This window comes from Lactuca saligna, chromosome 9, assembly GCF_052625555.1.
Source record: "Lactuca saligna cultivar CGN05327 chromosome 9, ASM5262555v1, whole genome shotgun sequence".
Taxonomy (NCBI): Eukaryota; Viridiplantae; Streptophyta; class Magnoliopsida; order Asterales; family Asteraceae; genus Lactuca; species Lactuca saligna.
In genome coordinates, this window is record NC_136425.1 from 102,631,803 (window position 1) to 102,646,846 (window position 15,044).

Here is a 15,044-nt window from a genome sequence, read left to right on the forward strand (position 1 = left end):
GCAAATAAGAACTTCCAAGGCTTTAATCCTAACTAGCATATTATGAAGCACTTATACTAGATGACATACCTTTTTGATGTAGCTTAATGTCTTCAAGCTTTAAGAGCTTAGCCCCAATAGTGTGGAAGCCTCAAATGGAATCACAAATCACCAAAACACCTTGGAAGACTTTAGAGAATATGGATACTTGGTTCTTTCTTGTGAAATCGGCTAGCCCTTCTTAGTGTACCACACTAGTGCCAATTTCACCAACCAAGGACATCTTTGTATAGTGTGGAGGATTAGGGTTAAACCCTAATACCCATGACCTTTCATTTCCTAGGATCCATGGGTTAAACACTCCATGGACTATCCATGAAAGCTTAGCCCAACCTAAATGAACTTGGCCCATTCCATATATATAAGAGTCCATATTTAATTAGTTCCTTTTGATCACTTAATTAATTATAAATTAATTCTTGATCAATACTAATTAAATAATATGATTCCATAATAATATATTAGAACTTATAATATATTAATATGTAATCATAAACATACTATTCTCAAAAGATTATCCATATAAATTGTGTCGGTGAAGTGCAGCCCAAATGGACCATGTCGGGTCGGGTCAAGTACACACCAAATATAGTTATGGACTTAGACATTAATCCAACATCTTCAACCTCTCCCTTCTTCCACTTGCTCCAAAGTGTACCAAAAGTCCCTTCACAAGGCAACAATCACTCAAACTTACCAATGGAGGCTACGGTTTCGATAAGGAATGCTCTGAGGGTGATGGAGGCTGAGATGGGGCTATAAGGACATTTAAATAGGGTGCAAACCCTAAGGATTAGGGTCTCCTCCTAATTAGCCTACTCGTCGAGTCCAGGCGTGGACTTGTCGAGTAGATCACTTAAAGCCCGCATCCAACTCGACATCTACTCGGCGAGTTAGGGATACAACTCGCCGAGTAGCTCTTCCAAAAGAAACATTTAATCAAAATCAATACGTACCAGGAACGGGGCGTTACATCATCCATTCAAGGGAAATTCTCAGATTCTTTGGTGATTATTTTATCCACCTTGAATAAAAATTCTTCACATTATTTTATTACACACAAAAATTATTCTTAGAATCCTCTAAAGATTTAAGAATCCTCCAAGTTTTGGAGCTTGGAAACTTCCTCATCACTCTTCAAACCACCCAACAAAGATAACCAAGGTGAGCTTCATACCCCACCTTTTACAATGTTTTAGTGTTTTTGAGTAAGAGTACAAGTCAAATCTTGTCTAAATACATGAATAATTGCATGTATAAGTATGTTTGGATGTGTGTGTGAATTATTATTAAATTAATATTTTAGTAATATTCTCATGAATGTAAGACTTCACAATTTCATAAAGAATAGAGGATACTTTTGGTTCAAAGAGCCTCCCAACTATTGGGTATGTCAAACTTAACCCCTTTATGTATGCGTTCATGTTCAAAGATAAAAGTTATAAAAAGGGACCTTGTTTAGTTGGCACTATTTCTAGTAATTTTCGAAAATGGGAACCTTGTGACTATTTGAAAACTGTTAGAGATTATTTATAAATATTGATAAATAATTTCACCAAGGAACTACACAAATGAAGCCTTTATGACAGAAAAAATTGCATGTCATAAAGCTGTTGTCATGAACTCACACAAGTCAAAGTTATATATATACAAATCACAACTTGACATTTTTCCGACAAAGTGAGTCACACATAGTATTTTATAAAGAAAATGGGTTGTTTGCCGGTTTTGATAATATTGGGTCATTTTGATAAATATTTCAAAGCCGATTGGTTTCAACAAACGAAACGAAATATCTTGTTACGACTACAACCATTATTATTTATTTAGAAAATAACGATTTTCACGATTTTCTCAAAGATCGGTTAATATTCTAGTCAGACAAATCTTCACAGTACATATATTAATACAATATTGTATGCTTTAAGTCCCGTAAGAATTATAACTAGAGTCTCCTGGAGGGAGAGCGGGAATTTGTGTATAGATCAATACGGGTTGACACCCTGCACCTTCGTTGTTCGCTACAGCTAGACCGGCTAATCTAGGGTAACAAATGTCTTGAACAAAACCGATGCCTAAAGAACGTCATAACAGTCACTCCGTAATATTAGTATGGTTATAACGACTCACTAGAATACATCAGAAACGTATTTATACGGATTTCACCTTTTGGTTGGAAATCAACTATTTTGGACTATCTCAATGCGACTTTTCGACACAAGTGTTATGTTTTCATCAAAGCTACTATTTTTACACATAAGAAAATATAGGATTTTCTGGGGAAAACGATTTGTATGATTTCGAAAATGATGATTTAATACACACATGCAACTATACTCGATTTGAAATAAAAATTACAACTATTTGATAAGAAAATATTGGATTTTCTAGATTTCTTAACTATCATCGAAGTTTTTATACGAAAATTCTTATGAACTCACCAACTTATTTTATGTTGACGCTTTTCAAACGACTTGTATTCTCAGGAAATTAATAAGCAGGTTATGGATCGTGGACTCAAGATTATTTTGCTGTATTTTGAAAATTTGCTTACTGATGTTTCTTTTGTGTACACTTGAAAACATAATCATAATGTAAAATAATGTAAGCTTGTTATATTGATGTATGATGTTTGGATTTTGCTATGCTTCAATTATATCAAATTGTTATAATACTGAACAATGACATCACCCACCTTCGGACATTTGCACCGTTCTAGTTCGTGAGGGTGACAGATTGGTATCAGAGCATTATTTATAGTGAACTAGTATATCCGGCCATACAGGATATACAACTATAAATACAATGAGGATATACAACTATAAATACAATGAGAATAATACAAACTTGCTAGGATCGTTTCATAAAGAAGCATAATACATTTTATTTACCTAGATGCATGCTACTTTTATTCTTTGCATTCAAGTCCATATGAATGCTTTTCGACGATATAAAATTAAATAGTTAATATTTCTACAACTAACAATCATTTGGATTATCTATAAATAAATAATAATTTGTTTTAGATATATAACTTTTTACACATGCATAATACGTGTGGTATTTATATGGAGTGTCACATAGCTTCTCAGAATCTACGTATTTAGATATTTACACATTAATTAATGCATCTAGTATTTAAAGCCGCCAAATTGGAATGGTCGTCTCCTAAACCGTAAAACTTACTAAAACAATGAAATAATGGTAAATAGACAGTAGGCCAAGTGAGGCGATAATCTTTTATTCTTGACTATAAATAATTAGCAAGTCCAACCCCAAAACAGTATCAGTGTATTACCCGCTGAAGAGATCTCAAACGTAACTTGTCTCTATACAGGTCCTTTTTCTCCCACGAGCTTTAGGTTTTTGTAATTAATTCTTTCTATGTTTAGTTTACATAAATCTCACAATAATCTTTACATTTGCAGGTTAATCATATCTATCAACAACATGGGTGCAGGTGGTCGGATGTCTAACGACCCATTTGATGGTAAAAAGATTATGGAACGTGTCCCAGTTGATCCGCCGTTTTCATTAAGTGATTTAAAGAAAGCGATCGCTGCCCATTGCTTCAAGCGATCCGTCATCCGTTCATCTTACTATGTTGTTCACGATCTGATAGTTGCCTACGTTTTCTACTTCCTTGCCAATACATATATTCCTTTTCTTCCAGCTCCTTTGGCTTACTTAGCTTGGCCGGTCTACTGGTTCTGTCAAGCAAGCATCCTCACGGGCTTATGGGTCATCGGCCATGAATGCGGTCACCATGCCTTTAGCGAATACCAATGGATTGATGACACTGTCGGCTTCATCCTCCACTCAGCTCTCATGACACCCTATTTCTCATGGAAATATAGCCATCGAAATCACCATGCCAACACAAATTCTCTTGATAATGATGAAGTTTACATTCCTAAACGGAAGTCTAAAGTCAGGTGGTACTCAAAACTTCTTAACAACCCGCCTGGTCGAGTGTTCACTTTGGTTTTTAGGTTCACCCTAGGATTTCCTTTATACCTCTTAACTAATATTTCTGGCAAGAAATATGGAAGGTTTGCCAACCACTTTGATCCCATGAGTCCAATTTTCACCGAGCGTGAGCGAATCCAGGTGCTGTTATCAGATCTTGGTCTTCTTGCCGTCTTTTATACAATCAAGATTGCTGTAACAACAAAAGGAGCCGCTTGGGTAACTTGCATGTATGGAGTTCCGGTGGTAGGAGTGCATGTATTTTTCGTTATCATAACGTATTTGCACCACACCCATCTATCATTGCCTCATTATGATTCAACGGAATGGAACTGGATCAAAGGGGCCCTATCAACAATTGACAGGGACTTTGGATTCCTTAATAGGGTTTTCCATGACGTTACACACACTCACGTATTGCATCATTTGATTTCATACATTCCACATTATCATGCAAAGGAGGCAAGGGATGCAATCATTCCGGTTTTGGGTGAGTATTATAAGATCGATAGGACTCCAATATTCAAAGCAATGTGGAGAGAGGCTAAAGAATGCATCTATATCGAGCCTGATGAAGATAGCCACCACAAAGGTGTATTTTGGTACCATAAAATGTGATCATTTGCTGATATCATTTCCCTTTTAAATATTCCATTTAGCGTACGTATGATTTTGGACCATTATAAAAAAATGTAATAAAATAATTCATAGGTTTTCTAAATGAGAAATTAACATGGTTATCCAGATGATAAGTTTTATCTTGTGTATCATTTTATTTAATTGAAATGTGTATCGAATTAAATGAGAAATTGTTTTATGTGACCATTAATGGTCAATATGCTATAGTTTCAAAGTCATTATTTTTCAATTTATACAATTGCCTCTTGTTTAAGATCGGTGATTCTATTTTTTTTTTCTATCCTATCTGAATTGATCAAGGGGTGGAAATCGTGTTTCTGGTTATATAGAAAACCGTATTATATAAACAATAATTTTTTTTGAACCGCAAATCTAATATACTCCTACAGTACTCCTAATTCTCAACCTATATCCCTCACAGGACTTGAATAAACAATAATTTTTTTTTAATGACAAATCTAATCTAGTCCTACACTACTCTTAATTCTCCACCTATGTCATTCATGGGACTTGAACTCTCAACCTCAAGAAGTGAGTTCTTGAGGGCAACATCGGATACCGCTGACCAGAAACCCTTTGGTATATAAACAATAAATACAGCTCATTTACTCATTAAAAGCACTTTATTATCATTTACTCTACTATAGCACTTTATGAACAGACATTGTGTATTTGTTTATTGGTTTCGATAGCAATTTTGTTCTTGCTTCAGTTAGGCGGGAATGAGGTAATTAACCCGCTATTTTTAATTCTTTTCATCTTACCAATTTCTAGGTCATCCACTGCTATTTCCATATCGTCTTCCCAACACATTCATGCGAGCAACACATGAAAATCAATTACTCTATCGGCGACACTTCATTTTCCCAAAGTCACGATTTGCTTAGATCCTAACGACAACGCTAACTTCATCCCTTCAAACAAATTGTGTTTCTCTGTTTTATCGCTTCTCTGATTTGTTACTACTTTGATGATTAGCAAATATTTGAAACATCACAAACGCCTTTTGTGCTTCAAACAGTAACTTTCACTTGTTCATTAACACTTTACTTATATTCATAACAGATTCGTATTAGTGCTAGATATAGAGAAATCTATGAATTTTTTGTAAGAAATCTTTGAATTTTTTGTAAGATTGATCACAGATTGATTAAAATTGAACTTATGCATTTTATTAACCTAATGATTCAACATATACACGAACTAATTGTACTGATAATCCTTTATATTCCTTAGTTGGTAGTTGCTACTAAGGGATGATATATTTCGATCAATAGAGTTCTAGGGATTGAGGACTCATTTTATCGTCTACGTCGACTGAGCTATGGATTTGACATTTCATGATTAAATCGTCACATATGAGGTGATTTGAAAGCTTGCTATTTTATGCATATTTCTTGTATATTTGTGTGTGTATATGCATCATTAACTTATATTTGTGGTTGTGTTTGCATATCTGTATCTTCATTGAACTCTTTCATCTTTTGGAAACTAAATATTGCTAGTAGATGGAGGAGTGTTCCTTTTATGCAAGAGGTTTTTGCTAATCATGATCCCCTTTCAAGTCAATCTAGATCAGTTAATTACGACTTTGATGTTGCATTAACATCCCTCCTCTTGGTATATTCTGTTTAATGGTATTATATGTAGGGTTTACTACATGTAAATAATGATATAGATTCTAAGATATGTGGTATAGACCATAATACTACTTAGAAAATTTTAACTTTCGGAAACTACCATGATGGTATTAGTAATATATTATAAGATCTTGTGCTCTTGATAGAAATTTTAGAAAATGTAAGATAACGATGAAAATTTAACAAGTTTTGTCACTATCTTTCTTAGGATTACTAAGAAATGGTGTCACTATCACAATATCAACATCAATCTCGATTGTGAAGACTCTCAATATAAGGATTATGGTTTGATATCACTTGTCAGGGACTCTTTTATAAACTTAAAGAAACAATTCATATTTTGTTCATCTATTTCCAGTCTCATTCTCCTTCACACAATGAAATCAAACAACTCCAAATTTACATATTTCTTTAACCTTTAACCATATATATATATATATATATATATATATATATATATATATATATATATATATATATATATATATATATGATTCAAAAGAATATTTGCAAGTTATCTTTTGTATTTGTTACATTTTATTTATTTTGTTATAATTGCAGCTAATGTTGGGAGTTCATAATAATAACGAAGGCATCATCATATAATTTTGTGAGTACCATAATTTGTAGCCTTCTATAATGCCAAGTAAATTTGTAAAAAATTAAACTCTGAGGTTCATTAGTGCAAGATAAGTGCATGCTAAGTCTGGAATGGGGAAACTAAAGTTTTTGTTCTATCTACACTACAACAAATCGAGCCTGTTGCAAGTCAAGTTGTTGCACTTGCCATCTGCCACACCTGAGAACTAGCTTATCAGGTCAGATTTTTATTTGTAACTTCCAACAATTAGATAATGTTAATTTTTATCCATGTCTCACTTTTTGTGCTTTTGGTCATATAGATCTGCCATGAGTTTGAAAGGTTTAGTAGATACTTGCTTGATCTCAAAGTTGTTATCTATTGTGGAGGAGTCAATATAAGGACGCATAAGGAGCTACTAAAGAATGAATATCCCAATACTGTTGTTGGAACACCTTGGAACACCTAGGAGAATGCTAGGGCTTGCTAGAGATAAGGATCGTGGATTGAAGTTGTAATAGAAATTCAATGGCCCCAAGATTCAATTACTCTTATTAAGGTACATTTATATCTAATCACATGCATCTGTGACTATTATTTTCATTTATATTTAACGTCTCACACAAGTAGAGCTTTTCTATACTTATGATGTTAATGGCAGGATGGTTCTATAATTTGAGTTTTCTTCATATTGATCTTATTAAAAAAAATTTGGGATATTAATTTCTAAATTTTCTTGTTTTTGCAGGCATACAATGAATCAGCCACAAAGGGGGGGAAGAGAGGTTAGATGTGTGACATTCAACAAATTTAAGAATGTTTTTATGTTTAATCAACTAGGTATACAAATGATAGTCTGTTAAATTGTATAGACCAGATAAGTATGAAAGAATATTAATCTTTTTATGCTTAATGAACTAAGTGGTTCATTATATATATATATATATATATATATATATATATATATATATATATATATATATATTTGTTTCTGAAAATGAAAATAAGATCAATATTGTCCCACTTTAATTTTCTTTTAGTTGGAATGGAATCATATTTAGTAGTGAGGAATGAAATCATATAGTAGGTTTGGTTGGCAGGCATTATGACTGGAATGGGCTAGGGAATCAGTCATATATAGTGCAATTGTATTAGATCTTAGTTATGTATGTGTAATATAGTACGGTTGTATTTGTAATATAGTACTGTTGTATATGTAATATAGTACGGTTATATATATATATATATATATATATATATATATATATATATATATATGTGTGTGATTGTATTAGATTGTAGTTATGTATTTGTAATATAGTACAGTTATATGCATGTATTGAATTGATTTATGACCATATTAGATTGCGGTTTTGATATTTTGATTTATAGCTGGAATGGGATATAGAGTACGGTTAAATAATCGTACTCTATTAGGTTGTTTAATCTAATACTCCCCTCTGTAAATACGGTTCATCATTTGTAATATATATGTATATATTCAACCGTATTAGATCACTATTTTTCTAGTAGTGCTCGATGGCTAATTTGTAATCGTATAATTCTTAGGAGCCAAATTATGCACCACTAAAAATACAATGTCTCACTAAATTTTTTGATAAATTATTAACCGCATGAAACCAACCAATTGATTGCCACTAATATTTTCTACAACACTATTATTGTGTCATGAGATTTATATCAAAACCCATAAATGAGTTTGGTGGATAAGAATCTTCGTTTAATTTAGGGAAAATGTAATTGTAGTACAATCAACTATTTTGATTTATCCTATTTGATCACTAATATATTTTTTTTGCACAATATGTCATTAAACTTACAACTTACCGATTTATTAAGTCACTTCCGTTAGTATTTAATAGATCCCTCGTTAACTAGTTATCCTAAATTACAATAATGGTCCCTATGATTTCAATTTGTTTTGTAGTTGATCATCACCAACATTGTTCATCACCGACCACCACTGTTCACTTCCGGTAGCCTCCACCCAGAGCCTGCCTAAAGGGGGTTCAAGAAGTTCCATCGAACAGGGTGAGTGGGCCCAAGACGTTTTCTACTGATAATATTACCCTAGGTTAGCTTTTACGTTATTAATTGTCTCGTTCCGTCATTCTTACGTTTGCAGCAAAAGAACAGACGTATGCAGCAAATTGAGCGGGAAATTGAGTTGAAGTATTTCCGACTATTGGCTTCTCGATGTCAGATCATAAGCGTGAAGAGTGAAGACGTTTGGTTTCTCTTGGTAACATTAATATGATTTCTCTATGTCTGCCCTGGTATTATCTTCCAACTTCAAACCTTACCTCCAGAATCCTCAAGCAATTCATTAAGACATTAAATCTCAGCAAAAAAAAGCCACTATGTTCTACTGTTACTGTTTCCTTCCTTATTTTCCTCAAGCAACTTTAATTTTCCTGATTTTCTTCAAACTATTGGAGCTTCGAGGTTCTTACCAGCATCAAGTTTGATTTCATTCTTGATTCTTTAACTGTCGAATGTTTTTGTCTTATAATTTTACTGTTTTTTCTCTTGATTTTGTTGCTAAAGGTTATATATATATATATATATATATATATATATATATATATATATATATATATATATATATATAGGAGGGTTCATGCGAAAATGCAAATAATTTGCGAAAACGCGAAAACAATAAAAACCTATGATATTATGTCACCTTAACATTATATTTTGGAAAATAATTCATCCAAACTTTGAAATACATGATGATAATCGATGATAGATGATAAACTGTTTCATATTAGCAAAGTATGATTTTTAACATTTTTATTATGAAAACATGAATTTAAAAATGTGAAAAAAATATAATTATAAAAACCGTCTTTAAATCTATATTACCATAACACCATCCAATTCAAACTTACTATCTTTAATTTATTTCTAATAAAATTACTTTTTTATAGTACATGTGTTTAATTTTCATAAGATAAAATCTGTTTTCGCGTTTTCGCAGGATATTTATATTTTCGCAGGATATTTATATTTTCGCATGAACTTACTTCTATATATATATATATATATATATATATATATATATATATATATATATATACACATCAGTTTGTGTTCCATTGTTCTTGTTACAATGTTGCTCTAAGAGATTCCTTTGTGGTCGTTTTCATATTCTCTTTGTTCTTGGTTGTTGCTCTTCAGATTTTTAGAGGTAAAACATTAATCTTATATAAATTTCAGATTTTTATATTTGTGGGTTTTACATTTCAGATTCATTTACCTTTCACCGATTTCAGACTTTATATTTCTTGCTTTCTTATTCTGAATTTTATATTTCAGTTTATCTGATTTACAAATAATAAATTTACAAATAACAAAGGAAAAATAAATTTACAAACTAGAGGTGTTTATATCCTTCTTATAAAATGCCTCCTGGATTTAAAAAAATGAAGGTGGACATGAAAAATGTAATAATTTTATGTATATTACAAGACGAAGTGAAAAACAAAAGTTTTATGTATATTTGAATGAAAATTTCTTGAAGTAAATTACTAGATAAATGAAAAACTAGATTTTATGTTATATTTCGTAATTTATGAATTTTAGGGCTTAATTTTACTAAGTGGCACGGGGCCTTCGCTACCTCCACCTTTCACCTCCGACAAAAATCGAAAATCTCCACCATTTTTGAAAATCGATATAATTTAGTTTCATCTTTAAAATCCTTTTCAAAACATCATTGATCAGTTTATAACAAAAATAGACATAAAAACATATCATTGTAGTATGGTCAAATATTTTTATTCCATGTGATTTCTAATCCGGTTTGAAAGATTGTTTTTTATATAATTGTCTTATTTTTCAATTGTAATATTGATCGATTTCTAAAATGAGATGTTAAAGAATGTAAATAATTCTACGTTAGATACCGTAAGTGCCATTTTAGCAAGGATATTTATGGACCAAATTACTTGCTGGCCACATCCTTAAATTCACGGTTATTATAAAAATTTTATTTATGCTTATTTGAAAATCAAAGTATTCATTTTAAAGAATAATATTGAGGAATTTGTTCCTAGAAAGCATGATAAATAAATTATCAAAGCATTTCAGAGAATTGTATTTTGTTTATATTAAAACTTTGGGATGTCAATGTCAATACACAAACATAAGCATAAACAAACATTACATTCATCTAAACTAGCGATATACATCTCCTTTAATCTCTCAGTGTTATGTAGCTTCGTATCGATACTTGTGATACAAATAAACTAAGCGGCTCATGTGTGGAAACCTGGTGAATACATAGGGACTTCAATCCCACAATGTTATATATATATATATATATATATATATATATATATATATATATATATATATATATATATATATATATATTAGAACTCACAAAGTATACAGTTTCACCATATATAAGCAACTCTTACCCCACATCGTCGATCCTCACAACGACACTATCCATACACTTGGACCTTAAAACTTATCTCTTTATTTAATCCATACTCCTGGATCTAATCTATGCTCTCGGATCAATAATTGTGTGACAGCCGAAAAGCTTCTGGTCAAGTCAAAGTCGACTCAAGGTCAACGAGTCAACTTGGTCAACTCAACTAGTGTTATATGTTAAGGATTTCTTCTGTTTACTAATGTACAACTATAATCCCTAATGCAAGGTAACACTTAAAAGTCCCAAATATTTGAAATCTAAAACCCTAATCTGATTTAGGGAAGTAGCAACTCTATAAAGTACTATTAAGCACCTTTCGGGGATGTATAACACTCAAAATGGGATGTAACTAAGTCTAAAGTCCTTACTCTAGGAATAAAAACATTAATAAGGGCTCTCGGAAAAGTATCTCTCAATCTCTCCTACAATATCTATCTCCCTCCCAAATCTCTCCAAGTATGTGAAATCCCTCCCAAATCTTTCCAAGTATGAAAAATCTCTCCCAAATCTCTCCAAGTATGTGAAATCTCTCCCAAATTTCTCCAAGTATGTGAAATCTCTCCTAAATCTCTCCAAGTATGTGAAATCTCTCCCAAATCTCTCCAAGTATGTGAAGTATCTCCCAAATCTATCTGTGTACCATCCTATGTCGAAATCAGCCGAAAAGCGAAGGAGAAAACCCAAAAGGACCCTCTTCGTCCGGATCCCTCTTGGTCCTGAACCTCTCGTCCGGAACCCATTTGGTCCTGAACCTCTTGTCTGGAATCCCCTTGGTCCTGAACCTCTCGTCCGGAACCCTCTTGGTTCTAAACCCCTTGTCTAGAATGCCTTCTAAGGTGCCAAGAGAAAGCATCTTCGGAACCTTCTCCCCCCCCCCCCCTTCGGAACCTCTGAAGTGACTTCGGAAGACGTAATACTAGCTCCGGAAGGCCCTGGTACCAGAGGTCTCACATCTCAGAATGCCTTGGTCCGGATAATCTCGCAACTCCGGATGCTCCTTGCTTCGCCTCGCTTCGGAAACCCCTGGCCGCACCGGACTTCACATCTGACTCTGGAATTTTAGGGAGAGCCTCAAATTTTGGTTATTGACTCCGGAACTTTGAGGATGAATCCGGAAGATGTAAATGACCTTCGGAACTCCTAAAACGGATTCAAAACTCACTTCTTGACTTCGTATTTTAGATCATTTTGCAACATTTCATAATTTTAAGGCATTTTGATGTCGGAAATCACACCAAACTCGTATTTTTCATGTCCTAAGCCCCTTAAACCCTTATTTTAAGACAAAATTTATTATTTTAAACATATTTATATAAAATAATACACAATATTTTTGAAGAGAATTTAGAGGATAAAGGGGTTTAACTTTATGATGTGATGCAAATTCCTCATTTCCCAAGAAATCTCAGTTAAACACAAAAATACCCATGGATAATAAGCTTTACCCACCAGTTTTTCATGCAAATGTCAAGTCACCCTTATCTTTCCCTTTAGATACGTGAACTCCTTTCTTTTCCAAGACCCACTTCTCTCATTCACATTTAGTAAACTCCCAAGAACACTCTCAACACCTTCAATGTAACATCCCAAAATACGACCCAAAAATTTTTGTTTAATAATTACTAAAAACACCATATTAATATCTTAAAGTAAAACTCGTACGTCAATGTCTCAAAAGAATAGCAAAGTATTACTAGGAAACTGTATCAAGACTGTATCAAATCACATCTATGAAAAGCTAAAAAAAACAACTCTCAGGACAAACTGAGGCTGTGGTGTGTGCGATGTAATCAACCCAAGCTCTTCCCTTTACTTGCGGAAGTACCTGAAACCAAAACTAAAACTGTAAGCACAAAGCTTAGTGAGCTCCCCTAAACTACCACGTACCATACAATAACATATAAACACATACTGGGCCTTGCCCACTGCATCAGACCGAAGTCCGGAAACTGCATCGAACCGAAGTCCGGAACTAACCAGGGCCTTGCCCTCTGCATCAGACCGAAGTCCGGAAACTGCATCGGACCGAAGTCCGGAACTGACTGGGACCTTGTCCCCTGCATCGAACCAAAGTCCAAAACTAGCTGCATCGGACCGAAATATGGAAACTGACTGAGAATAACATAGCATAGCTTAAACATATCAACTAGCATGAACACATAAACTGCATACTGCATCGGGCCATAGCCCGGAACACATAATACATAAACCCTGTCTGAGCCACAAAGGCATCAAACATCTTGACTACTGCATCGGACCGAAGTTCAGAAACTACTGCTAGTTAAACGGGCTGGCATTGTGGCCTTAGACCCATTCCTACTGGAAGGAAACTCACCTCGTGACGTTGACTGCTGAAATCCTGAATGAGAAATCCATGACGGCTGCTTCCTATCTATAATAGGAAAAAAATACTAAACCAGAATAGGGATTCTTCTATGGGTAAAATGACCATTTACCCCTACTATGGTGTGGGACACAACATGGCCCAAAACCTCAATTCCTTCTAAGTCCATCTATGGCCCCACTATATGCCTACTAATGGCCCAATTTGCTATATTGGGCCTAGAATCCTTTTATTGGGCCTTACTCAAGCCCAATACCAAATCCTTGGTCCTTAGCATCTGAATTCTGATGGGCCATAAAGGCCCAAGGACCCTAAGCCTGAAACCCAGCCCACACTGAGGCCCAACACTCGAAGCCCAAACTGGTAGCGTACGCGGGGGGTACACCAAGGTACGCTAAGCGTACTGGCTGGTGGCTTGTACGCAGCGCATACTTCCTTGTACGCCCAGCGTACAGCCCAGTTAAGCCAACATCTCATTAAGTGCTTAATAATCCGATCTAAAAGCTACAAATCCAGATCCTAAGCTTATTCAATGACTTAAGCCATAAAGTTGCTTACTTGATGGCTTACAAGTCTCATAAACGTTCAAACTCTCACAAATAACATTCTACTTCCATAAAACCAACTAGATCTCATGCATGGTTCCATATAAGCCTCAAAGATCGAAACTTTACTACTATGGGGACACTTAAGCTTCAAGGATAGCAATCCCAAGCTCCAAAAACGAAGTTGTAAGATAAAGGTCCCTCCTTTGGACCTAAAAGGTCCAAACTTCCAAAAACTCCTAGATCTAAACTCACAAGAGGAAAGTTGAAAGCTTTATACCTCTTTTGAATGCTAAATGAAGGAATGATCCCAGATCTATCAGCTCAAGGTACTCAAGTTCTCCTTCTTCCACTTCTCTTCTTCTTCAAAAAAAAATAAGCTCAAAGATCAAACACACACAAACAAGGAGCAAAGGGGATGAACTAGGGTTTCTCTGGGGTGAATGATAAGTGAGGAGGCCAAATAGGAGGCTATAATGGGGTTTAAGTACATCCCAAACCCTAAAATTAGGGTTTTTCCTCTGGCCGGTTACGTTGGGCGTACACTATGGTACGCTGCGCGTACGCCTCTCCTCCCCGCGTTTCATTTAGTCCTTACACCCAGCGTACAACGGGTTACGCCCCACGTACGGCTTATGGGCAGGCTATAACTTGGCCCAAAACAAAAGGCCCACTCTCATAATTAAATCTATTATAGCCCAAAATAAAACTTCAGAATTAAATAAATTTATACCTCGGAAAACGATCGTTACATTCAAGCTTCAAGTTCATCCATTCAAGGGAAATTCCCAGATTTCTTTGGTGAGTATTTTATCCACCTTGA

The 15,044-nt window shown here is 34.2% G+C and overlaps 1 pseudogene across 1 annotated transcript; it reads left to right on the forward strand.

The window, feature by feature from the left end:
- Window positions 1-3,328: 3,328 nt before the first annotated feature.
- Window positions 3,329-4,754, forward strand: LOC145015509 (delta(12) fatty acid desaturase DES8.11 pseudogene; annotated as a pseudogene). Its single transcript, XR_013665904.1, has 2 exons — window positions 3,329-3,376; window positions 3,468-4,754. The product of XR_013665904.1 is annotated as a delta(12) fatty acid desaturase DES8.11 pseudogene (transcript).
- The last annotated feature ends 10,290 nt before the right edge of the window (window positions 4,755-15,044 follow it).